The sequence below is a fragment of the Hyaena hyaena genome, unplaced genomic scaffold, assembly GCF_003009895.1.
Source record: "Hyaena hyaena isolate Hyena2069 unplaced genomic scaffold, ASM300989v1 scaffold_446, whole genome shotgun sequence".
Taxonomy (NCBI): Eukaryota; Metazoa; Chordata; class Mammalia; order Carnivora; family Hyaenidae; genus Hyaena; species Hyaena hyaena.
In genome coordinates, this window is record NW_024081081.1 from 1,229,345 (window position 1) to 1,254,949 (window position 25,605).

General features: G+C 48.8%; 1 protein-coding gene across 1 annotated transcript in view; it reads right to left on the bottom strand.

Annotated features, from left to right (window-relative positions):
• The window catches only part of ZMAT4 (zinc finger matrin-type 4), a 338,356-nt gene extending 313,044 nt beyond the window's left edge, over nucleotides 1-25,312 (bottom strand). Inside the window, exon 1 of the mRNA XM_039253399.1 lies at nucleotides 25,248-25,312. The gene's annotated coding sequence lies outside the window, so the exon portion shown is untranslated. The remainder of the gene's footprint in view (nucleotides 1-25,247) is intronic.
• Between the last annotated feature and the right edge of the window lie 293 nt (nucleotides 25,313-25,605).

Genomic DNA, 25,605 nt, shown 5'->3' on the forward strand with positions numbered 1-25,605 from the left:
TCCTGTTGTCTCTGATGATGTCAATTCCACTTGGACAACCTGATTCCACCCTCAGACACTCAAAGAGTCAAGGTGGTTACTATTAATTGAGTAAGCTAGGCTCACAGGAGGGCATCCCACTCTCACCACACACAGACTGTTCCCACTTCAGAGGAGGAACAGGTGAAGGGAGCTGGTGCCAGCATGACCACCGAACCGCATTTTCTCATATCCAAGATTCTTTCCCCACAGGAACACACTCAACGTGACTTTTCTTCTCTTCAGCGGCCACCCCAGGCACCACCCTTTATGGAACACTCGGACTTGTTGGCAGGATTTTCGTATTTCCCTAGATCCGAGAATCCCCAAACTAAGCCATCCTAGACTCTTCCCTTTCCTCATTCTCCAAAGACCATTCTCTCTTCTTCATTCTCTTCATCCATGAAATGGGGTGCTCTCTCCTATCCTGGGGTAACAGTGGCATGGTTAAGGGAAGAGACTGTGAAATCCCTGTTTATGTGAGGCGTTGGGCAGCTTATCCAAATCTATGCCTCAGTTTCCCTCACACAGGAGTTCTTAATAGTACCTACCTTACAGAGTGGTTGGAAAGATTAAGTGAGGAAAGTGTGCAGCTCTTAGTAAATGCCATCATTATCATTATGGAGGAGTTTTAAGGATCAAAAGTAACCTAGGTGCAGCAAGGTACCAATGCCTCTCCAATTGGTCACCACCATTAATGCCTGGAATCTATGTCACCATCACTTCTTGCCTGGACTGTTGTCAAAGCCTTTCATCTCTCTAACTCCTGAATCTCACCTCTCCAATCCCTCTTTCATGAAATTCTAGGGACCCTGTCATTAATTTTCATCATCCCTCTGCCCACAAGCCATTCATATCTATCTGTTGTTTATTTGATAAAGTTCCAACTCCTTATTATAGCCTAGGAAGCTCTTCATGACTGGGTCTGCCTCTTCAGCATCATGTCCCCTCACACTGCTCCCATCTGCCTGAAATGGCCTTCCCATTTCATCTGCCAGAACCACTGGACACCCTTCTCCCCCCAGCTCAACTGCCATCTTCTCTAGAAAGCTCTTCTGGGTAAGGCTGAGTAACTGATCTCTACCTCTTCTGAGACTCAACTCTACCTACCCCTGTTTATACATCTGTCTTTTCTAGTAGAGAGTTAAAAACAGGGACAGTATGCCAGGCCTCCTTATGTTCCCCCATGCTTGGCATGATGGCTGGCACAGAGTAGATGTTCCCTAAGTACTTGTGGGTGAAGAGTCTACTCTTGCAAGGACATAAACATAAGCAAGTTCAATGTCAACAATTCAATCACTGGTACAACCCCATTGGGGATATTTTAACAAAGTAACCTCTGTGTTATGCCTCCAGCCAAATCTCTATACAATGACGTGGGATTCTGCCCAGAAATCTCTGTAGCATAGGGCTATATGGAAAGCCAAACACACCATCCCTTTCCTCCCCACCCCCATTCTAGTCTCTCCAGAATCCAAAAGGAACATTTAGTTTTTAACAGTACTCACACTCTGTTGGCATACTAATTAACACCAATTAATCATCTTCATTAGGTGTGATAATGACTGGGAGAGAAAAGATTAGTTCCAACAAAATATTCTGTGCCTATATCAAGTATCCTGGTGGCTCATGAGATTAACACACCTAAGGTCAAATTTTCATCAAACTACCCCTGCTCTGCTGGAGACCTGTCACTAAACCTCTGGATGATGTCAAAGAAGCAAAAATGTCTTTCTGGGGAAGCAGCCAGACATAGGATCTACTCTAAACAATCATGGAGAACCTAATAGATGACCTCCCAAAGCAGGAATTCTTTGCAATCTTAACAGCCCCGGAATATGACACACCCATCAATTACAATTCCTGAGTCCCTAAGGAGACAGCAGAGGGCATCATATGACCTACCTATTCCTACGTTGTTTCCAGTCAGTGAGGACCAGTTCAAACACTCCTCGCTTACCAACTGCCCCTCTCACGGCCTGTCCCATCACCGGCATTGGCAACCCCAGCCTTTCAACTATTCAGCCAAAATCCTTGCAGTCATTCTTGGTTACTTTCCTTCTCCCATTTATCACAAGCTACTCATTAAAAATAAAATTCAAGGGGCGCCTGGGTGGTTCAGTCAGTTAAGTATCCAACTCCTGATTTTGTCTTGGGCCATGATCTCATGATTCGTGGGACTAAACCCCGAGTCAGGCTCCGCACTGACAGTGCAGAGCCTGCTTGGGATTCTCTCTCTCCTTTCATCTCTTCCTGCCCCTCATGAGCATGTACATGCACGCACTCTCTCTCAAAGATAAACTTTTAAAATAAATAAATAAATAAATAAAAATAAAATTCAAAATAAATACAGTATCTGACCACTTTCTCATTGCCTCCACCTAGACCACTGCTGACCACACCCTCTCCATTAATCTCCCACTTCCACCTTTTCCTGCCTTTGGTCCATTCTGAACACAGCATCCAGGGTGAGTCTATTAAACAATAAATCTTATATCACTCTTCTGCTCAAAATCCTGCTGGTCTCTGGCAGTCCTTAAATTGGGCTACAAGGCCCTATGTGATCAACCCGCCCCCTGCTCTTCTCAGACCTTCCCTGACTCTCTCTCCCTTTCTCAGTCTAGACAACAATAGGGCCTCCTTGTTGCTTGAACATGTCTGGCACACTTCCACCTCAGAGCCTTTGCCCAAGTCTGCACCAGGTAACCTTCTTCAGGAGGCCTTTTCATAGACCACCCTCTTTGAAATCATAACCTGATGCCACTAGCTCAGCATTCCCAGCCCCCAACCCCTTTATTCTGATTTCCTTTTTCTTTTATCCATAAGAGTTAACAGCTTCTAACATTTCATATAATTTACTTATATATCATTTATGTTATTCATTACCTGTCTTCTTCAGCTAGAATGTAAACTCAGTGAGAGCAGACGTCTTTGATTTAATTCACTGATTTATCCAAAGTATGGAGACTAGTGCCTGGTACATAGTAAGTACTCAATCAATCTTTACTAGTAAGTAGCAAGAACATTGAAGAGAAGTACACAAAAGTGACTTATGAGTATCCTTTAGAGCCAGGGATAGGAGACGAGAGATCAGGGCAGTTTCCACAGAGGACCTAACATCTGAACTGAACTTTGAAAAGACAGGGTAGGATTTGAACCTGTAGAGTTGAGGGGAAGCCTTTGGGTAGAGGGGCCAGTGTACAATGGGCCAACAGAGGGCCTCCTAAGAAGAGTCAGTGGTTCAATTAGGCACATGGCAAGTGGTGGGCAGGTAGGTGGTGGAGAATTGGGCTGAACAGAAGCCACAGCCTTGCTGGCCAGGGAAAGGGCTTGCTAATGGCAGTGGCTAGGGATTCTGTGAGGAGATGGGGGTGTCCCTTCCCTTCATCACTGCTGCTTTATAGAAACATGAACTAGGAATGCTCTGCAAAGCATCATCAACCTTCAATGGCTGGTGGCCAAGAGACCTCTAGGGTCATTTTCCTTTTCATCTCACCTGCCACACTCATGCCATCTAGAAGCTTTTGCTGGTGCCACCATCCCAGTCAAGTCCCTGGCTTCTTCTACCTCCCTTACTTCCTAAGACTGACTGAGCCCTAGCTCAACCCTTCCTTGATCTTGCACTTGCAGCCTTCTCTGACCATGACCCTTCCTTGATCTTGCACTTGCAGCCTTCTCTGACCATGACCCTGTGGTCACCCTCCTCTTAATGTTCACTGCATCCTTCGGTACCCATGAGCCTTTCCTCGCTCTCTGGTCATTTGATGTATGTCTGTCTACTCATCTACATTTTGCAGCTCGTGGGCAGGGCCAATGTCTTAGCCTCTCGTGGTCTTGGCACACTCGTGACCACTTAGAAGGTGCCGCATTAAATGTCTGTGCCCAAGTGCTCTTCTTGAAGCCCACTTGGTCTGGGCCACTGTGGCATCTGTAACAGTGCATGCATCACATCCAGCTGCTCAAATCATCAAAATTTGTCTTTCTCTTGAAGAAAAGAACCTCTGAGACAGGGAGCGTTACACATTCTGGGCTCACCTTGAGATAACAGGGGCGGAAGGTACTGGTAAAGTATGTGTTTGTTCTATTTGTTTTTAAATGAACAGATATAACGAATAACATATACTGGGAATGGGGGCGACCGAGTGGCTCAGTCGGTTAAGTGATCGATTTCGGCTCAGGTCATGATCTCACAGTTCCTAAGTTCAGGCTCTGTGTCAGGGTCTGTGCTGACAGCACAAAACCTAGAGCCCACTTTGAGTTCTGTGCCCCCTCCTCTCCTCAAAAATAAATAAACATTAACAAAGTTTAAATAAGAAAACATATACTGGGAAGACAAGTGGAGTAAACTCCAGCATTCACCTAGCAGTTTCCTACCATGTTGTTGGAACGATCCATCCACTAAATATTACAACTGGGGGTCCACAGCCATGGCTGACACCCCCAGAGGAGAATGCTCCCCCAAGCTGATGAGATACAGCTTTCCTAAGCTTTCCCTTCAGTCCCATCCTTAGGTGAAAACTATCAAAGCCTGCTTTACATTTGGCATTGTTCCTCGAACCCCTCCCAGGGCAGCTGAGCGTACTTAATTTAAACACAATTTCTTAATGGTTACACTTTTGCACATGAACGCTTCTTGGCTACTGGACCTTTTTTAGTGTATCTGATCAGTGGCCCAAGGCCTTCCCTAATTATAACTTTCTCCAGACTGGCTGCAGCAGGTGTGGCTTCTGACATGGCTTATCCTAGTAGCAAAACCAAAGAAGGCGGTGGTGTCTGTATTCATAATTCAACAGAAGAAAAATGCCTCCCCTTTTTCGCATTTTCCTTCTGGACTTTCCATCTGTATCACACAGAATGTCAGAAGCAGGGCGGATGAGAGAAAGAACATGTACCTGCCCATCATCCATGCATTGACTCTGTGTCTGTGTCCGGAACTGGCCACTATATTCCCCTGCAGCATAGAGAAAGGTATCAGGACGTCCAGGAACAAAGCTAAATTCTTTCTTCTCTGTCACAGCAGGTTCTATGCCGGTCTTTTGGGTTCTGGCTCTCCTTGATTCTCCCTGAGCAAACTTATACCCCCCTTGGCTTCCTGTCCAAAGGTCACCTATGGGAATACACGTAAAATCTGGTGTCCAGGTGGGTATACTTAATACAAAGTTATCCCGAGTCTAACTCTTGCCTCTGCCCAACACCATCCACTTCGATGTACTGAGCGTGGTATGAGAGCATGAAACACTGAGCGAGGAGACCAAAGAGCATGTAAACTTGGTTCAGACAAGGGGATAGGTTAAAAAACAAAACAAACAAACAAACAAAAACAGCTAAACACATGAGTATGTGTCTGAAAAGTATTAAACACAATACAGCACACTGGTGCCCGCAGCCCATTAGATAAAAAGAAATGAATGAGCATGTGTCTGAAAAGTATTAACTACAATGCAGCGCCCCCTGGAAGCGACAATGCTAGCTATTAACTATGGGATGTCCAAGTTAAGAAGAACAATGGAGAAACAGGCGCTGTGTGTTGTATATGCTGTCTTCACCGGGTGTGGAAGAAGGAGTGAGACATGGTGTCAGGGCTTGGGCCCCAGAAGATAGCTAGGCTGGGAGCTGAATGCGGATGAGCTCCTCCCCTGTCCCCAGCAGCCAGAAGTCCACCCACAGTACTCAGGGTCACCCAGCTAGAGAAGGACAGGACCCCCTCCAAGATGTTCCTTATAAGATCCCACTGGTCAGGTTGCAGGGAGGCCAAGACAGGAGTGGGAAAGGAGACAGAACGTCATGTCCTTCAAGATGGCTTCTAAGCCACCAGATCAAGGCAGGCGGCCACCTGTCCTTCCTTGGCTCCCCAGAAGAGGATTTGCCTACAGTAAGGAGGATCGGTTTAGTAAAATTAAGTTTTAAAATAACGTGCGAAGTGGAAACCCATCCCTCAGTGAGGGAAGAGGGTGAGAAATATCATCAATCTCGGATGGTTTAAGGAAAATTATTCCCAGCTGTTCAAGTGTTACCTAAAAGACTGTTGTGCATTGAATTGTGTCCCCTCCCCCCAGAAAATTCATATTTGAAGTTCTAACACACAGCACCTCAGACCGTGACCTTATTATGAGACAGGGTCTTAACAGAGGTAATCAAGCTAAAATGAAGTCATTAGGGTGGCCTCTAATCCAGTCTGACTGGTACCATTAGGAAAGGGGGGAGATTTGGATGCAGTGACAGTCATGTAGAGGAAAGACAACATGAGGAGACACGGGGAGAATGGTGGTCGTCTACACACCAACGGGAGAGGCGTGCAACAGCTCCTGTCCTCAGGCGCTCAGGAAGAACCCTGCCTGCTGACTCCCCAACAGAGGACTAGACCTCTAGCCCCAGGACACAAGAAACTTCCGTGGCTTACACCACTCAGGCTATGGGACTTTATTACTCCAGTCCTAGCAAACGAATACAGCCGTTAGAGATTCCTTCCACAGCTATTAAAAATCTCCAGGAATTAACAAAAGGATTTTGTTTCCATGTTATGCCCAGGAAGCCTGGTCGGATTAGTTCCTAACAAAGCTGCCCTCTTGCTGGACTGTGAGTTTTGGTGACAGGGAGCGACTTAATGGAATACTCTGCCTGGACATCGGAGATACTTGGGAGAGTCATTTCGTTTTCTGTTGTTGTTGAAAGCTCTTTAACTCCTTTTTACCCCATTCCTAAAAAAACGAAAGAAAAAAAACATAATATGTGTTTGAACACATTCAGGGTTTTTACTTATGTCTAAATATAACTATGAGAGAAAGGGAGAGAGCGAGAGAGAGAGTGTGTGTGTGTGGTGTGTGTGTGTGTGTGTGTGTGTGTGTGTGTGTGTGTGTGTGTGGAAAGAGAGAGAGAGGGAGAGAATTTTCTCCCAAGACTTTCAGTGGGTGGCAGGAAAAAATATCAGCATCATGCCAGCATTATAGCTGATGTTTGGTACTATTTATAGAGCCGGCCATGGCCATGTCAGATCTTTAAGAAAAGCAAAACATCTGGGTGCATTCCAAATCAGACAGGAAAAACCTAAGTCACAATATGTTGTACAGAGGAAGGCCGCATCTTTACAAAAGTTACAATTTACATTTGCTAAACATAGTCCTGTACCTCAGAGGATCTTCGGGAACCTGATTCTGGCCTGAGCCAAATGAAAAAATAACACAATAACCGTCATGTTTTCAAGGTTAAAAAAGTTCTGAGGTGATTCCCCCACCCCCACCCTCCGCCACTGACAGCCTGACAGAGGGGATTCTCTCTTCCCTCTCTCTCTCTGCCCCTCCCCCACTTGTGCTTGCTAGCTCTCTCTCTCTCTTTCAAAATAAATAAAACCTTTAAAAAAAGTTCTGAGGTGAATGAATGAACGGTTTCCAGAGGACAGAGAACACACTGCATCTCCTCAGGGAAGGGCCTCCAAGTGGCCAGTGGCCATCGACAGTCAATCAAGACAGACAGCCTCATTGAACTGAAGTCAGCAGCCGCTCTGGAATGTTTTCAGCAGGGCCAGAGTTAGAGCCAAAAGTGTTCCTTCCTGCACCTCACTTGAAGGCAGGCAGCTCCCCCTCCCTGCCCCGTCTCGCAGAGACGTCATAAGGATGAATTAAAGAAAAATATTTAAACTTATGTAACTCTTGGGACATCTGCACTAAGAGAAAAAAAAATCACTATTTCTACAATATTTCGCAGACCTAAAACAAGTGTGTCCTACTTTAAGCAAAACCAATATATTTTTAAAATTCCAGATTTTCAAAGATCTATATCAGAGCTAAATTGTCCAACGTAAAGAAAAGAGTAAAGAGTAAAATCCGCAAGGATTTGGGGCTCTGCTTCATGCACGAGGGGACACCCCACGCCAACCCAAGACCTGGTACCTGACATGCCCTCAAAAGGTATTTGTTGAACACAAGAATTATTTCTGTTAAACATCCAGCTCCATCAGTAAACTCAATGAATTCTAAAATTTGCAAGCGTTCGGTTCAGATGCTCCATCCTGCAAAATGCATGATGCGATAGGTGAGACACTTCCGTAACACAGTCCAGGCTTGGGGACAGCTGTGTCCTGTGCAATGCCCCTGCCCTTTCCTACATCATCCCCAGCATCTCCAGCCCGCATGTTCTGTGAGCACCCATGAAGTTTCAAGATAACCTCTTCCTGGGGCACCTGGGTGGCTCAGTCGGTTGAGCATCTGACTTCGGCTCAGGTCACGGTCTCATGTTAGAGGATCCAAGCCCCACATCAGCCTCTGTGCTGACAGCTCAGCGTCTGGAGCCTGCTTTGGATTCTGTCTCCTCCCTCTGTCCCTCCCCTGCTCACGCTGTGTCGCTCTGTCTCTCAAAAAATACATTAAAAATTACAAAAAAAAAAAAAAAAAAAGATAACCTCTCTCTGGTTTCCTAGTGACAACCGTAAGGAAAGAAGGCAACAGATTTCAGTCTGGCTGTGGCCTTGGTAGTGACTATACACGTGGGTTGTTACCATCTGTGGCTCCCGGGAAGCTACTGGATTTCAGGGCTGAGAGCACACCAGGGCAGGCTTCCACTCCGCTTGATTCTGTCTTCACAACATACCCACTGCTGCCTCTTCATTTCTAAATGTCTGTTTTTATCTCCACAACATTTGTTTCTTCCACACTGGTCCGGAGCGGGGTGGGGGGGGAGACAGAGAAGGAACCATACACAGCCTCCCGACAGGCTTCCGGGGAATCCACACCAGGCCCGATCCACAGAGAAACACTTCCCAAAGAGGGCGAGAACCTGATCCACTCAAGGAGCTGGATTTCAGGTTCTCTCCATAATTTTTATTACTTTTATTACAAAAATTCATAACAGCTCACTGTAAGATATTTGGAGCTGCAGAAGAACATGTCAAAAGGAAAACAAAAATCCTCCATAATCTCACCGTCTGCAGAGAATCTCTATTAGCTTCCTAATAGGAGGCCGCTGTATTCATGTTTGTGCACACAGGTATGTATTTCATTACGCAGTTTAGAAGACAGCTTTAGGGGCACTGTCTCGTGTCACTGACCTTCTTCGAATATTTTTATTTGGCTGCCTACTATTCCACTGTATGGATATACCATCATTTATTTAACTAGTTCCTGTTATGGCGGAGAGTGAGCTCCAGTTTTTCAGAAAAATAAATAGCACCACAGTGTACAATTTTATACACGCATATTTCCTCACATCTCTGATTACCTCTTTAGGATAGAATCTTAGACGTAAATCAAAAGTTCGGAACTCCCCAAAATCACGCTTACCAGGACGTAAATCAAAAGTTCAGAACTCCCCAAAATCACGCTTACCAGGAAGGTTGCACCAACTGTGGTTCTAATAATAGGGCCTGATACCATTCTATCATATCTCCATGACAGTGAACAATGTCATTTTTAACCTTCAGTAATTTTACAGCTGGAAAAATGGCATCTCATTTCCATTTTAATTAGCACTTTTATTATTGTTATTATTGAAATTGTTATCAGCGGTAAAGCTCGACTGGCCCTTAGTCACTGCCCCACGGCATCCCTGTGCAGGGTAGGCCCTCTCATCCTCACACCACAGGGGGAGAAACTGAGGCCCACCTGAGTGACTGTCACAAGGTCGAAGAGCTAACTTTCAGAGCGTGGATCGAAGCCTGACTCCAAACCCCCATCCACCTACCTGTTCGACTCTGCTGATTAGTGCTAGAGTCACATATCTGTCTTGTGTTTTCAGTCACTGTATTTCTCTTCCTCTGAACTCTAGTAAATTTATTTTTCTGTGTAGAAAAACAACCCTCAGCATTTTGGATGTTTTGACACTGCACGCTTGTGCCAAGATTCACACAGCACCCCCCGGCCCCTCCTTCCATAGCCCAACCCAACCACCCACCCATCTCCTTGCACATTGAGTGCAATACTTCAAGTGTCTCCTCTCTGTGTTGCAAAAAGTTTAAACCGGCCTCACCTAAACCCTCTTGAGATTGCTCGGAATGCCCTGGAGTTTATCTAAATCCAGAACGGGAAATATCCATACATAGTCAAAAATGTGATACTCAATCTTAACCGCACAGGGCCAGACAACATGGAAGGGCTAGAAAACGCAGCTGTCACAAGCACCCATCCTACTGGGGCATCCACTCCTTTACTTGTAGGAGGCAAGGCAGAGCAAGAAATGCTCTCTCCAGACAGAGACAGGAGTATCTCCTGACAGACAGCTCCACGTTTAAGTGCACAGGCCAGTACCTGTCCACCACCGTCACTCCTCAGAGGCCCATCCCCCACACACAGGCAAAATCCTCTCGAACGATGAGAGCCCCAGGGGCTCTGCCGCGGGCAGACTGGAGAACACCCTTCTACCCACCAAACTGCCTCGCACTGACAGCTGAAAGGGAACTGGCTAAGGGGGATCCCCTCCTTGGGAGGTACCTGCTTGCCCTAGAATTCATGTCGCAGGAAAAGTTCTGCAGGGTCATAAACCAGCCTTGCGCCTGCCTCAGAGCTCACTCTGCAACTTGCAGCCATCATTTGCTTGATTCAACTCAGGTTAGGGAGATGGATAGGATTTTCCCACAAATCACTTGATTAGTGTGAGAAATCTATGTTCCTGCTGTTCTAAGCATTGCAGGGATTTTTTGGTTCCCTTTAAATCTCTCTCAATATTATGGTTCTTGCAGCTTTCAGAGTTTCTTCCCCAAGATTTATTTTTTTGAAGGCACTGCACTACTTGGCAATTCTATATTGTTCCTCTCTGGTATGTTGACCAGCAATATTTGGGAAGAAGCATCTGAGCTCTGAAACTCAGAAACAGGTATTCGGACCTTTTTACTAACCACTCTGGGATGCAGAACGTTCTGGCAGCAGGATGACATGGAATCCATCATCTGGCTCCTGCTTACCCCAGCCCACTAGCCCAGCCCATCCTGGCCCAGCGTTAGAGAGAAGCCACCCCTCTCCCCCACACCATCATCACCCTGCATTCCCATAGATTCTTGCAAACTTGCTACATTAGAGGTACTACATGGGAAACTTGATGGCTACTATTCCACTTAATCCCTACAACAAATCTGTAAGATCGGTATCATTAGGCATTTGAGAGAGGAGAAGCTAAGGTTTGGAACAGCCACACAGACTCCTTGAGCCAGGTCTGTGGAGATACCTTGGCTTTAGGCAGACTCAGGGTCCCTACCCTCTACTTTTGTGTACCCTCCACTTTATCTCAGAAAGACCGTACCCTCTGTGTTTCCGTACCCTCTACTTTATCTCAGAAAGACCATCAGAAATAAGATTTGGAGAAAAGATGAATGCACCCTGTTCCTTAGTCAGCCCTGAACCACAAACTCTTTGCTGCCTTTGTCACTCACACAAACAACCTCGTATCCTAAATATCCTCAGTGTTTTGGACCCTTGGCCATCTCTGAAACACAGATGGGCCCAGCGGCAGGTGCGTGTCTTACACTTGCCAGGTTTTGCACGAAGCCACACCCCTTCCTGGGCTGTCCTGACAGCACTTGGAGGCAAACCTGGTCCCTCAGCACATTTTCGGAAGTTCCCCGAGCAACCCCCTCCCCTCAAGCTGCAGTTACCCCTAAGTCCTGCACATAGAACAGTCTGGGAGGTAAGTTAACTGCTCTGCTTTTCTGCTGGGCCTGCGATCTTAGATTCTTCTCTTTTCTAAAGCCCCCAGGTCGTTTCCTTCCACCAATCCCGCCTGCCCCATGGGCTGTTTTCCTTGTTGTCTTCCTTCAGACGTCTAGCTAGAACTAAGGAGAAGTTCTAGTTCTCCCTATATATATGAGTGGTTTCCTCTTCCCGAACTGTAGGGACTTCTCTCTAGTCCTAGGGCATCTGAGAGGAAGACACCAGAGGGCTCAGCCTCACCTTATGGGTTCCACTCCACATTCAGATCAAGGACCTTTGATACATCCCTTTCTCCCCAGAACAATGTCTGCAGGTAAAAATTAAAGAAGGAATTTCCCTCTCCTTCCTCTCTCCTGCCGCATAAAAAGATGTAAAAAAAAAAAAAAAAAAAAAGAAAAGAAAAGAAAAAGAAGAAGTCTCAAATAAAAAACTTTAGGAGGAGAAGGGGAAAAAATGTAGCGAGCCTCCCCCTCCCCCCACCCCTAGGCCAGTGATCGCTCTCACCTCACGTAAGGGTCTGATTTTGGAGAAGTTACGGGAACTCCAGTAAGCAAGTCCATTTTCTGAGAATACAATTGTACCAAAAAAAAAAAAAAAGCAACTATGCATAGTGATGGATTTAACTTGACTTATTGTGGTGATCATGTTACAATATATCCATATATCAAATCATTATGTTGTACACCTGAAACTAATATAATGTTATATGTCAATTATAGCTCAATTAAAAAAAAAATACAGCCACACAAGAGCTACCTGGGTAGGCAGCTCCAGGCCCGTGGGAATCTGAGACTCTTTTTTGAGGACTTTTAATCCACACCCTCATCTTGGCCTTATTAATTCAGTCATAACTCTTCAGAATTTACAAGGCCCCTTTTACAGTGAAAAGCTCAAGTGATGGCATCAGCACAAAGCTTTTAATTTTGATTTAGAGACTCAGACCCTCTGTCACTGTCTCCGTCCCACTTCCCCTGTGCTCAGGGGACATCTGTTTCCAGGGCCCTTGGCAGAGGTCCCCTCCCACCTCCCAGCTCTTGACGTTCCTTCCGACTCACTGACAAAATGAAGCAACAGGAGGGCGTCACCACTCTGATCCCCAGCTGCCCCACCACACCCTACACCCAGCCAGCCACCCAACTGCCTTCTCACCATGGCTGCCCTTCCCTCCCTTGGCTGTCCACTCAGCAGCCTGGCCATGCCTGCCCCATTCACTGGATCCCAGGCCCTCCCTCAATCCCTCACTCATGACCGTCTCCCAGAAGTTCTCCCCAGCTTCTCCTATGTCATCTTCATGCTCTTGACTGGATGCTTTCCACCAGCACACAAACACCCAAATAGCTTCCCCATTTTAAGGGAGTAATACTAACTTTGACCCCATCCACCCCTACAGTTCACCTTTCATCTCCTCGCACCCCTTCCGACCCCACTCTTCCAGAAGGTCATTCACATAAGCTATCTCCAACACCTCTCCACCAACCGGCTACAACAGGGCCCTCCCCTGGTGCACTGTCAGCACACCAATGGCCTCCATGCTCTTGTTCGATTCTCAGTCCCCACCTATTTCACACACCAGCAGTCTGTGATCCAGCTGATCACTCCCTCCTCAAAGATGCTTCACTTTGTTTCTGAGACAACATCATCTCATGGGCTGCTCCTTCTCAGTCTCGTTTGCTGGTTCATCTGCATATCCTGGAACAAAGGTCAACAAACATGGCCAGCGGACCAGTTGCCTGATTCTGTAAATAAAGTCTCACTAAACACAGCCATACTCGTTCATTTATATGTTGTCTGTGCCTGCTTTTGCGCTACAAAGGCAAAGGGGACTAGTTGCAGCAAAGACCATATGGCCCACAGAGTTTAAAATCCTATCTGGCTCATCGACAAAAAGTTTGCCAACTCCTATTCTAGGTCTTTAAATATTGGGATTCCCAGAATTCAGTCTTCATACCTCCTGTTTACACTTGCTCTCGAGATTATCTCGTCTGGTCCCATATTTTAAATATTGTCAATACACTGACAACTTCCAAGATTTTTCTCTAGCATAGACTTCTTCTCTGAACTCTAGATGCATAACCCAACTGACTAGCAGGCATTTCGTTTAGATAGCCAACATCTCCCTAACACAAACATCTCACCTCCGGTCTCCTCCGATGTGTTCCTTCCACAAGCTTATCCGTCTCAAGCCAAAAGCCTTGGAAGTCATCTTTGAACCCTCCTTCTCTCAAACCCTACATTCAGCCCATCAGGAAATCCAGCTGGTACCACCTTCAAAATATATCCAGAATCTGAGTGCTCCTGACTCCCCACTGCTACACTAATCCAAGCCACCACTTGACCTGGCCAGAATCATTGCCTCCACGCAGCTTTCCTACAATGTGCTCTCAGAGCACGTACCAGACAGCCAGAATGAGCCCTTGAAATCCTACACTATGTAACGCCTTTGCTCAAAACTTTCCAGGGGTTCGATAAAGCTCACCTTGGCTTCACCTCTGTAAAATGAGATGGCCTATATCTGACACCACAGGGGTCTCCAGCTTCAGGGCCTATCCTGGCGTGGACAGCCCTTCCCGCAAATATCTGCAGGGATCACCCTCCATGGCCCTGGGTCTCTGCTCCAGTGTTATTGTATTACTGAGACCCTCCTGGACACACCCTCTCCACACATACTCTCCATCCCTTTACTCTGCTTCATTTTCTCCCCTTTCACACATCAGCCTACCTACATATTGACTCATTTGCTTACTATTTGTCTCTACCACCACCCCCCCTACCTAGAACATAAGCCCTGAGAGGATGGGGACTGGATCAGTTTTGCCTACTACTGCATTCTGAAAGCTTAGAACTGTGATTGTCAATTCTCGATGTTCTGAGCAATGAATAAATGAACACATAACATTTCAGGAGCTCACGTCCCTGTTAAGGAAACTGAAGGATGAGGGAGAGAAGCACACCATTTCCATCATGGCCACGGCCTCAAGCTCTCCCAGCCCAGTAGCCTGCAGCATCCCTCACTGACCTGTCCCAGGGAATGGACAAACAGCCCGGTCCCCAGTGACAAGTGGCCTGCCTGCCTGCTTCTCCTGGCACCTCTCTGCAGAGCCTCCTGGAAGTAGGGGGAAAACAGAACAGAGAAATGGAGAGGGGCTACTCTGCAGGCAGAGGGAACCCCATTCTGCTCTCCCTCAGACCCCCCACGGTCACAAGGTCTGGGGCCAGAGGGGGTGGCCCAGCCAACAGAGCACCAGGCTGCAATCCGCCACTGCCTGGCAGTGTTACTGCTGACTGTTGGCCACGAGGTAGCTCGCCTCAGTTTCCTCAGAAAAATGAGACTGATGACCAACTGTTCAACAATTTGAAAATCGGGGCCTCTGGGTGGCTCAGTCAGCTAAGCATCGGACTCTTGGTTTCAGCTCAAGTCATGATCTCAGGGCTCATGAGATCAAGCCCCACATCGGGCTCTGTGCTGACAGGACACAGCCAGCTTGGGATTCCGTCTCCCTCTCTCTCTGCCTCTCCCCTGCTCACCTTCTCTCTCTTTCTCTCTCTCTCTCAAAATAAATAAACACTTTTTAAAAATGAAAATAAAGGGTAGCCTCAGACTCTCTTTCCTGCCTTATTGTGTCTCGTCACATTTTCAAAGACTACAGTTTAGACAGAGGTTACACTTCTGCTTTTCAGTGCGCTAGAAAGGCTCCCTCGCTTCCAAACACCCCTCCTGGGTCCGCCCCCCCCCCAACTCCCCAAACCTGCTCCCTTTTTCTCACTTTCCCTGTTGGCTCCTAACTTTTCCTTCCTCTTCTCCCATTCTGGAAACCCAAAGTTCCAGGCAGGCAGAGGAGGCCTCGCAGAACAGGAACCATCCCGATCCCCCTTCCTGTCTTCCCGGAGCCCGACAGGGAAATTCCGTTTTCAGCAGAGGCAAAACCAAGAGTGGCAGCGAGAAGGAGGGAATCCACACGAGAACCCCAACTCATTTCCTCCTCCCGCCCAGTGGCGTTGCGCCCAGCTTATTACACAGGACGGATTTCCAATAATAAAGCAGAGCCTGGGATGAGGGACACCAAGCCACTCTCCCCGTCAGGCCCTGACTGAGCCACGTGACCCCTCGGCAGCCCCCAACATGGCTCACGGGCTCTTGGCTCTGGCTGGCCGCTCACACCAAGAATGTCCCTCCTTCTGTCCAAATTGCCCTCATCCTTCAGGGCGCAGACTTTGGTGACCACACACGTTCTCTCTGCACCCCACTTCTCCGGGCGCCGCCTGGACCCGGCCTCGGGCGGGACTCAGCTAAATGCACTCGTCTTTTGGAAGTCACCTCACGTGTGTGCCACTGTCAACTCATCAAGTGTCTGTCAGGGCCACACAGGGCGCTGTGCCCCCCCCCCCCACCACTGCACCCGGGACACGCAGGCCAGCAGAAGCCCCTGTCCATTAGGAGGTAGGGTGGGGTCTGCAGGCTCCTTCCAAAACTCCGGCCCTTGTGTCTACTGCCCAGACTGGGGCAACGGGCGTTACCTTCCCAAGTATCAGTTTCCTCCCGTGCCCAATGAGGATAAAGACGCCTGCCCCCCTCCACCTCCGAGGCTTGCGAATGCAAAACACCATACAAACGTGCCGTTATTATCAAAATAAATAGAGCAGCAAATCAGCAGGGCCCGCACCGATCCTCACCCAGGCCTACCCAGCCGTACCTTCTCCGGCCTCTTCCCCTTTGCCCAGTTAAGCCTGTGAAAGCCCCAAGGCCGTGCCCATCCGGAGCCGCCCCCTGCCCTGAGGAGGGAAATGGCCCCGGAGGCCCCCCCACCCCCACCCCCACCGTGCAGCCTGGACACACACCGCGGGGCCAGCCGGCTGTGACTTTCGCGGAGAGCGGAAAGGAACGCAGCAGCCGGGCAAGCAAAGGCGCTCTGGAAAACCGGCAGCAAACGAGGCGCAAAATCAAGAAGCAGAAAGGCGAGGGCGCCCCCAGAGACCCCCGCACCCAGCGTCACTCCTCCAAGGGTGATAGCTGTCGGTGCCTTCGCCCGGTCTTAATTAATAAGTGAATGAAGCACAGGCATGGCTTCTGGGAAGGAGGGGAGGGCGGCTCCACACCTTCCCGCTGGACATCTGCCAGCTGTCCTCAATAACACAAGAAGAGAGCCCCCTGGAGAAAGGGTGCACGGGCTCAGACACCCATGCTCCCTGCCACCTAGCTCTGCCACTCGTGAGATCTGCGACCCTGACCGAGTCACAGCCTCTCTGAGCCTCAGCTTATCCACCCAGGATGTCTGGAGATGCATGTAAACACAGCCGCTGAGGCCTAAACTAGGGTCTGACCACTGTAAGGGACAGGCTGGGGGTGTGTGTGGAGAGGGGAGGAGGGGAGGAAGAAGGGGTAAGGTTGCCACTGCCCGTGGGCACCTTTCCCTGCACAGAGATCCTGCACCCCCAACATGTGAAGCAGTCTTTTCACAGGGTAGCATGTGGGTAGCACGTGCATTTATCTGATCTCACCAAGCAGATTGAGAACACCCGGCTGGCATGACTTTTTTTTTTAATGTTTATTTATTTTTAAGAGACAGGGGTGAGGGAAGGACAGAAAGAGAGGGGGACAGAGGATCCAAAGCAGGCTCCATGCTGACAGCAGAGAGCTGGATGCAGGCCTCGAACTCACAAACCGTGAGCTCATGACCTGAGTGGAAGCTGGATGCTTAGCAACTGAGCCACCCAGTCTCGCCATGTTATGACTTTTAGCGGGCAACACAGTGCCTGACACATTGCTACCTCGATAGTCCCTGCCAGAACATTTGCGGTTTGAGTAACGGATTTACAAAGCGTGTTTGTCTGGTGTGTAAGGTAACACGTTTACTCTAAGGAATTTGGAAAATACAGAAGAGTTTAATAAAAGAATCAGGTGTTTCCTGAAACCCAGAGATATCCACGGTTATCACTCTGATATATTGCATCCCACTCCATTTTTCATGTCTGTATGCATCTTTTTTATTTTCATAAAATTGCATCTATACTCTATTTACTTTTAAACATTTACTTGATATATATTATTAGCATTTTCCCATATCCTTATACATTATTCAATGTAACTTTAATGGCTTCCTTGATTTCCATTTTATGGATGAGCCATATTAGATTTAATTAATCCCCCCATACAATGTTTTGTTATAATGAATAATGCTGAAAGGAATATCCTTGATTGGAACTATTTCGCACAGCTCTGATTATTTCCGTAGGATAAATTCCTAGAAGACCAACTGCCTACTAGTTTAAAGGATTTCTTTTTGAGACAAGACTCCCGTGTTTGCAAATGATCTTCCCACCAGCTATGTCTGCAAATGTCCACTTCTGGGCATCTCAACCACACGGAGTGTTTCATTTTCATTTTTGCTCCTCTGGTAGGTGGATAATGAAACCTTGTTTTTAACGTAATATTTTAGTTATTCGGGAGGCTGGACACTTGTACGTCTTTTTCTGGACCTTTGTTTCTTTTCTCTTTGTTTGAGCTACCTATTTACACCCTTTGCTCACTTTTCTATCAGGGGACAGACTGATTTTTGAACACTCTATGGAGAAGAGAATTAGTCCATAGCAGTCTTCGCTGTCCTGGCCCCGTGTCCCCATTAAGGCATTAATATGAATGTCTAGCTTACCCATTTCCTTCTCCTGTTGTTGAAACCCATTTGCCCCTATCCCGTCTTCAGTGGGGAGCACTGCTCTCTCTGTCATCTACCCGTGTGACCTTCCTTGCCACCTGTCCGCATCTCCTCCAGGGGATGAAAAATTCCTCATTGTTGCCTGATCAAATATAACTTAAGAAGTCAAAATATCACCCACTGATGCTGTCCCCTTCTCTTCTTCCATTGCCACCATTTCCTTCAGGTCCTCGTCACTGCTCACCCAGAGGCAGCAAATGACTTCAGGACCAGCCTCCCTAGCCCAGCCTTGCCTCTCCCAAACCTCACCCACACCGTCCGTTCCACAACTGCTTTGTCCTAAATGCAAATGTGACTGCCTTTTCCTGCCTAAAACCCTTCTGCTCCTCAGTCTGGCCAGCTGGTCCTTCCCTACCTGAGTACACGTCCGCCCCCTCACTCTCCCGCACCCCCAAAAACCAACCTCATGTGCTCAAGATGTAGCAGCACCCAGGTATTACTCATAGGGCTCTGACACACTGTGCTGTTTCATGCGTCTGTGTCTTGCCAACATGGCTGCCCTCCTTCTCACCCCCCATCCACCTGGTGGGATCCTATTTATTTCTCAGGTGTTCCTCTCCCCAAGAGGCCTCCTCTGACCACGCCGAATAAGGATAACCAGGTGCCCCCTGCATCCAGGACATAGTACCAGCAGGCCCACAACACCTTGCTGCGTCCTAGTGCAGTCTATGGGACCAACGCTGTGGCTGTGAAGTGTGAAGTCAGCTGACTGCCGTTCTGAACGGAAAGGGACAGTGGCAGTGGGATTGCGACAAGGCCACCCTGGGTTAGCCCACTCTTCTGATGAATCTCTCCAGGTCCTCTCTATGGTCACGGGCTCTTTCACCTTCTAAAGACAGGTTCTGGCATCCCTTGGCTTTCTGTCATTTCTTGTGCACCCACTCCCTGCCTCTCCCCCAGCTCCCCCAGCTCTCTCCACCCTTCAGGGCTGCCTCACCACCCGGGCAGCCTGGCCCCTGGTGCCTACTGTGTTCCCTTCTCCTTTGGCTCCTGCTGGGCTGCCTCAGGGGCTCATGGTCTTCCCAGGCACGTTCCCACAGGACAAAGATCACACCTATCTCCTTCCTGAGTGGTGGCCAGAGCACTCAGGATGCCTTTGTTAGCACAGAGACGCGCCCTAGACACCCCCTGCAGGCGCCTGGCTGGCCCAGCACAGACCTCCGTGGTGTTTCCTTCCTCTTAGTGACCACACACGTGCACTTCTTAATTATGAATGTATTTAGCTGTGTTCACTTCACCTATTCATCTTGCTTTCTACATGGCTCAAACCACTGCAAGGCAAAGCCCGTACAGCCTCTCGGCCTCATTCTTGAGAGCGTGAGGCTCTGTTTTCATCCGGAGGCTGCCAGGGGGACAGCAGCACCCTGTTCCTCCCCTGAAGCCAGAGGGAGCCTGTCTCTGGGCCTTGAGACTCCCCCCTCCCCCCACTGCTGCATGCTCCTGCCCTGGGCCTTCCTGAAGGGGCTCCGAGCACGCCCAAGAGATGTGAGTGCCCAGAAACAAATCAAGTCTGGCTGGAAGGAACACGAAATTGCAGCCCCACGTTGTAGAAGCTTCTCTCAGAAATGACAATCTGAATGAAATTCCAAACTCTGCTTCGTCTTATAGAGGTAACTGGCGATATAAGGGTCTATCCAGATCTTACACGCACTGTGGGCGCCTAGTTTAATTTACCCAACAAGGAGCTCGAACTAGACGTCTGAAGTTGCTCACCTCTGTAAGATTCAGATTAAATCATTGTTTTCATATCACTCCCGCTGGCGCCCCCCCCCCCCCCCCCCCCCCCCCCCGCTGCACCCCATCCCCTCTTTTCCACTGCACTTCCTGGCAGGCATTTCTCCAGCCCTGGTCTCACGGCAGTGCTGCCCAATCACCGACTGGAGCTGAAGAGTTTGCTGTGTAAATCAGGGAAGGTGGACTTGAGTACGCCATGCTAGTAACAGGCACTCCATAAACACTGCTTAACTGCAGGTGCTTGTCTCCACCATTTGCTTAGAGAAAAATTAGGAGCCCAGAAAAAGGAAATCCAATTTGATTTGGACGCGAGGGGGAAAAAGAAGCCACAAAGCAAATAACACTGCCTTACGGGACGGAAGACCGCGATCCTGGTTCTGGCTCTGCCATGGGTCAGTGTGTGAGGGGGACACCGAGGCCCGCGTCCTCTGGGCCTCATTTGCCACATCTGGAAATGAAAGATTAGACTCGAAGAGAGAGGGCTTCAAGCAGTAGACAGGATCTGTCAGTCAAGGCAGCACCTGGAGGGCCAGCAGGCTGGCCAGCCCTGCTGTCTTGGCCACTCTGATAGCCCCAGAGCAAAGGGGAAGTTTCTGAGAAACCCAAAGGGCCCTCCTGGGGAAAGGGCCAGGATCCCTGGACCAGACGGGTCCCTCCCTCCATCTCCTCACAGCGCTCCGCCTCCTCCTCCAGCTGAATCTTCTGCTTATCCATTTCCTAAAGATCATCACGGAGGCTCCACAACCTTCCCTTTTTAACAACTCTTGCTGACGGAAAATTCTTCCTCATACCTAATCTAAGTCCATCTGCTGCAATTTCTGTCTATTTTCTCTCGTTCAATCCTACTGGAGATGGAGAACAGCTGGTCGCCATCCTCCATATAACATCCCCTCCTAAACCAAAATCAGTTATTACATCACCCTCAGCCTGTTTTTCTTGTGGCATTGCATCCACCGTCCCTCCGACCTGCGTCCGTGGATTCTAGCTCTGGAAGCATCACTGAGCACCATGGCCCACACTGGAGGACGCTCTGGGAGCTCCAAGTCCTTCCGGGGCCATAACATCCTCAGCTGGACGTAGGACTCCAGCGGCAAAATCCAGAGAGAAGGTCAGAGCAGAAAGGGATCCATGAGAATGTAGTCCAAGTCCCCGGCTTTATGTATGAGAAAACTGAGGTCAGAGAGGACAAATAAGTACAGAGCCCAAGGTCAAGTCTGAGGGATCAAGCTCCAAGTGCTATGCCCCAAATATTGCCAGCACAGTGCCCTGAGTGGCTGTAGTGTGTCCTCGACACAGTAAGAGTAGGACCAGTCTTCACTGACAAGCAAAGGCTCACAACTGCCCTATCCCAACTCCATCTTCCAAACCCCAAGGCCGATGTCTGCAACTCCACTATACGTGCTTGGATTTCCATTTAGAGCTCAGATACCTCTGCAAGTGGCACCGCTCTTAACTATTTACACCTTAGTATGAATAAGTAGATTTGATCCTTTCTAACACTTGGTAGAGAAACTTAGGGGTAAGAAGAGAACAAAGAAATTGGGAGAATGACAGGCACATTTCACTGCTGGCTAACGTATCCAAGGTCAGCCCAAAGCCTGGGGACTGAGGGTGGGCAGGCCCCAGGGGAGCAGCAAGAGTCATGCCTGGTGGAATCCCTATGCATCTAACAGGCCTGTGCTCAGTACATCTGGCCCACCTGCCTCCCAAGGGGTGGCTACACCACCACAGGCGCTCTGGTAAGGTGTGCGTGGAACTGAACGTGGTGAAGGATTGCCTCACTGCTCCCGCAGGGCGACTCCATGTTCATCCCAGAATTCTTGACGTCCCCTGGTTAACTGTTCCAGAAGTGAGGTGAGCAGGATGTCTAAAATTAAATCTCAACCTCTAGGGTGCCCTGAAGTGACAGGAAGGAAGAATCAGAAGGGAAGGAAGAAAGAGAGGCATATATCAGATTAAGTAACACTGTTCAGTGTGCAATAGCTCCAGAATGGGGAGGGAGGAAGGGGCATGCGTGTAAGGAAAAGTAATTCAGGTGCACTATTTGCTAATCATTTGGGCTATGAAATCTACTGAACTGAAGAATGACAGGGGAAAATAACCGTGTGTGGTGAGTACATTTCAGAACCTAGGTTTCCAAACAGCCTTCATCCCATGATAAATAAACAGAAGCATCATGCCAATCTCCTCACCTTTCGAGGGATACTCCAGACTATTTCAAACCTCCAGACACGCCTCCCCAGGGTAGCCAGGGAGTTCGCACATCCACCCAAGAAAAAAGAAGACATCTCAACGGCCCCCTACAAAAACACCTACCACAATAAACGTGCTTATTTGATTTCCCCAAAATGACAAAATTAAATTTTCTCATAGAAAGACTAAAAGGCTCTTCTCTGATAAAAAAAAATTTCATATGTTTTCAATCCTTTTTTTCAGGGTTTCGGGGGACAGGTTTCTTTAACTGCAAAATTGGCACAAGATGACGAGATCAAAGTAGGTTGGCAAAGAGATTATTTACTGATGTGTTTATGATGAAAAGAGATGACAGGAAAGAGGACCAGAAAAGCAAGGAAGGGACTTTGATTTGCCAGGTAAGTCACCTGGGGCTCGCGAAGGCACAATGAGCCAACCCCGCTTAGCACAGTAGTTAAAAGAGAAAACCGAGTTGCCCAAATGGGGAGAGGAGAAAATGCTAGATCTGTAGATGGTGCTCGCCCAGGATTCTGGCTACAGCTACCATGTTTGATGAAATGACGAGTAACAAACTTAATTTTCTGAGCACCAATCAGTCCCTCCGCACACAAACCGGCATCAGGCTTTGCAAGGAACTAATCAGTCTACCACCAGAGACAGAATTGTCCAAAGTGGATCACAGCGGTGGGGCTGGATCCTGGATTTCATGCCCCATCCAAGATGAAGTTGCAGTGATGGTGTTTTGCATTTCATCAATTATTCTTCAGCTCCTATTATGCTTTTTTTAGTCTAGAGTTGTTATTTTAATGATCTTTGTTCCAAATGGGGAACTACAAGGAAGAGGGATGAGGAGGTGGAAGAAGGCAAGTGCTCCAGCGTGTCCCACTTGCACTTTCCACGCTCCCTCTGCCCCCTCCCCCCACCCTGCCTTTTTCCTCTCCCGGCATGAGTCACCATTCAGGAGCTGGTTTAAAAGCCTTACTTTGAATGTCCTCTATCATGAGAGAAATCTAGCAGATCAGCATCAATTGAAAGGACCCTCGGTTTTTGCTCCTGGTTTTTGATTCGAGGCACCCCTTGAACTCAAAAGCATTTTCTAGTTTTATGACTGCCTTCTTGAAAACCAAAGTGCCCCCTTTTCAAACTCCCCCCGCCCCCCACCTGCTGGGTGCTGCCTCTCTCTTCTCTCTGGGACTCATGTGCCCTAGACAGACCCCAGGGGTGAAGGCGTGTGGCCGAATATGCCCCAAACAGCAGATAAAAGCTCGGAGTCCACTCCAGGCTCCCAAACACAAAGGCATAATTTGCAGGGCTGCAAGTTTGTTGTGTTTACTGTCAGACAACATGTGCAGAAGAGAAAGCTGACTGTACCCTGACCAAAGGAAAAAAAAAAAGTCAGGCAGCTGTTTTTTTAACCGTTGTGAGTAGAGCTTCCACAATAACAACTGCCACCCGAAACAGCTGCCTAGCGGAGGTGGGGGACCTGTTGTGGCAGTTAAAGAAAAGAAGAGTTAAACACTGAAAGTGATTTGCAGAGCTAGAGAAGGGTGACTGTCATCTGCACCTCAGCAGCAAGGGTGTCCCAGGGACAAGGGGTTGCTGGAGGAGCCTTCCCAGGACTGGAAATTGAACTCCCCGGCTTCAGGTCTAGGATAGAAGTCAGGGTGAGGCCATGCACCTGACCCTGCTAAAGCCCCAGGGACTTGTGAGATCGGTCCCGGACAGGCCGCTTCAGAGCATCCCAGAGGTCAGAGGACAGACCTGGCGAAATGCTGTCAGGCATTCAAACAGGAGCTGCCTGCGCCAAAGCAGGCAGGAAGTTCAAGACCAAGCTTATCACCTTCTCTCCATGCTTCCCAGGGGAGGCCTACCTACCTAACATCTCCCGTTTGCAGAAGCTCCTGGAAAGGAGCCTTCCCCAGGTGCAAAAGTGGGTCTCAGAGCAAGTGAGGCCTTTGTGGTCCCGCAATTTAGAATACACAAGGGTGCTTCCACGCTGAACCAGCCGCTGGCCATGGGGAGATTTTTTGCTTGAAGAGCAAAGATCAGAAGCAGTGTAGATGGCGGCTCCAGCACCCTCTGGGGCACAGATGTACCTGCGCACCTAAATAGAGGCAGCCCCTCAGAGCCTGCCCCTCCCGGCAGCCTCCACCTCCCAGAGCCCTTGGCATCCTTAGCGCTGGACAGTCCCTCTCCGGTAAGGGTGTACCCTTCACACGGGATACAGTTTAGCTCCAGCCCCTTTATTTCAGGACACACCAAGCCTGGAAAGTCGTCTAGTTTTCGGGAGCTAATCAATTAAGTTATTTCTTTTCCTCTGAGAACTGTTTCCTTGGTTTACCACCAAGTTGTGTGTCACACAGATGCCCAGCAGGTCAAACAGGACAGCGGCCAGCACCCCCCAAGAAATTTCTTTTTCCACCAAACCAAATGAACTGAGACAGAGTGGGCACGGGGCAGGAGGGGGGAAGGAGGCAGAAGTTTGAGGAAGGACTCAAGTTGAAGGTCACATGGTTGGGGGAAGGCAGGTCAAGGTAGCGGAGAGGGGGCAGACCCTATGGCAGAAAACCCAACCAACCAGTCATGTTTCTCAGTCTCAGCCTCCCAACGACGGGTCCGCCGGGAAGCGGCACATCCAGGGGGTCGGATTCCCTTCACCCAGCAAACCTGAATTTACACCCCAGCCGTGCAGCCACCCTCGCCCAAGACCAGACCTATTTCCACAGACCTGAGTGCAGCTAATTGAGGGAGTAGTAAACAAAGCCAGTTCTAGACAGCGCAGAAGTTTTCCAAATTGTCAGCTTGTTTTCATCCCAGCAAAAGATGGTGATCTCCTAGATCTGTCACGTTTCCTCGCCTAAACTTTTCTCTTCTTTCTGCAACCCCTCTACATATGCTAAGCTGCCAGCCACCGAGAAGGGGAGAGCGGGAGCCGCACCCCCCGGGACGCAGGCAGGAGTACCTTTTCCGCGGAGCAGAGGGGCTGGTGGCCAGAGGCTCGCTGCCCTCCCAAGCCGTGGAAGGATGTTGCCGGGATGGAGCACGCTGAGGATTACGCGTTCGCGTCTCTGCGACCAGACCTTTCGGCAGCTCGGCCCAACTGTGCTAGCGATGCACTTAGCAATTATCTGCTGGCGCCGACGCCCCGCCCTCTGCTCCTGCGATTGGCTCTCCGGTCCCGGGCAGGACTGCATTGGTTTCAGCCGACCTCACTCATTGCTTTGGCTCCTACTATTATCTAAGCCATCAAAGGAAATAATTCCATGTTTCATTGACAACCTGTAAGGCTCTCCCCGGGCCCGGGTGGGGGTGGGGGGAGG